Source organism: Astatotilapia calliptera, chromosome 8 (assembly GCF_900246225.1).
Source record: "Astatotilapia calliptera chromosome 8, fAstCal1.2, whole genome shotgun sequence".
NCBI classification, from domain to species: domain Eukaryota; kingdom Metazoa; phylum Chordata; class Actinopteri; order Cichliformes; family Cichlidae; genus Astatotilapia; species Astatotilapia calliptera.
The window spans coordinates 1,091,986-1,093,922 of record NC_039309.1 but is presented as its reverse complement, the minus strand read 5'-3'; positions in this window follow the sequence as shown (position 1 = coordinate 1,093,922).

Genomic DNA, 1,937 nt, shown 5'->3' with positions numbered 1-1,937 from the left:
AAGGGTAAATTTAACTAGGAAGGAATAAAATATAAATTAAGGTTAAAAATGAAATAACTGTACAACACAAATTAGAATGAAGGGTAAATTTAACTGGGAAGAATAAGATAAAGATAAATATATAAATTAAAGTTGAAAATAAAATAACTGTACAACAAAATACACATTACACAATATAGAACTATATAAGAATGTATGAAGAAATCTAAATATAAATAAATATATACACAATAACAGCAGCTGTACAAGTATTGACCGGAAATGAAGAATATAGTGACCAGTGTTGTGCAAAACCAAAGTCCAGAAAGTCCAGTGTGTGTGTAAGAACCATATGTGTGGGTCAGTACTGTGTGGTGGTGTGATTGAGAGACCGTATCGCCTGCGGGAAGAAGCTCCTCCTCAGTCTCTCTGTGTTGGTCTTCAGGGAGCGGAATCGCTTTCCTGACCTCAGCAGAGAGAACAGTCTGTTGTTGGGATGGCTGAGGTCCTTCACCATCTTCCTGGCCTTGGTCCAGCACCGCCTGCTGTAGATTGAGTGCAGGTCAGGGAGCTCGGAGCGGATGGTGCGCTCAGCTGACCGCACAACCCTCTGTAGAGCTCGTCTGTCCTGCATGGTGCTGTTCCCGAACCAGGTTAAGATGTTTCCCGCCAGGATGCTCTCTATGGTGCAGGAGTAAAAGTTCCTGAGCACCTTGGAGGGCAGTTGGAAGTCTCTCAAGCGTCTGAGGTGGTAGAGACGCTGACGGGCCTTTTTCACCACGGTGTTGATGTGACAGGACCATGACAGGTCCTGCGTGATGTGAACTCCGAGGTATTTGAAGCTGTCCACTCTCTCCACTGGGCACTCGTTGATGACGGGGGTCTGGTAGTTCCTCTCCTGCTTAGTGCTGAAGTCCACTATCAGCTCCTTTGTCTTACTGACGTTTAGAAGGAGGTTGTTCCTCTGGCACCAGTTCTCCAGATTCCTAATCTCCTTCAGGTAGGCCGTCTCGTTGTTATCAGAGATCAGGCCCACCACGACGGTGTCGTCAGCAAACTTGATGATGGTGGTGGAGCTGGTAGTGGCCACACAGTCATATGTGTACAAAGAGTACAGCAGGGGGCTCAGAACACACCCCTGGGGGGCTCCAGTGCTGAGAGTGGTGGAGGCTGAGACATGTCCGCCCATCCTTACTGCCTGTGGTCTGCCAGTTAGGAAGTTGGAGATCCACTGACACATAGATGAGCTGAGTCCCAGATGCTCCAGCTTGGTGGTGAGTGTGGAGGGAATTATGGTGTTAAATGCAGAGCTGTAGTCTATGAAGAGCATTTTAACATAATTCCCCCTTCTAGTGTCCAAGTGAGTGAGTGATGTGTGGAGGAGATGAGAGATGGCATCGTCTGTGGAACGATTTGGACGGTAAGCGAACTGTAGTGGGTCCAGTGTGTCTGGTAGTGAAGAAATGATGAAGTCTCTGACCAGGCGTTCAAAGCACTTCATCACTACTGAGGTGAGGGCTACAGGGCGATAGTCATTGAGAGAAGCAGGGTGGGGTTTCTTCGGGACAGGAACAATGATGGACTCTTTGAAGCATGTGGGGATCACCGACTGAGATAAAGAGATGTTGAATATCTCAGTGAACACAGGAGCTAGCTGGTATGCGCAGTCTCTGAGGATACGACCTGGGATGCCGTCTGGTCCTGCTGCTTTCCTGGTGTTCACTCTCTTGAAGGCTCTCCTTACTTCATGCTCGGAGATGACGAGCACGTTTCCGGTGCTGGCAGTATCTTCCTGTCTGCAGCCGTTAGCGCCGCTAACACTAGCATTGTTGGAGACCTTAGCTGCAGCCTCGAAGCGAGCATAGAAAGTGTTCAGCTCGTCTGCCAGAGTCACGGCCGCGTTCGTCATACCGGTTGTTGGTGCTTTATAGTCCGTTATTGTCCTTAGTCCCCGCCAC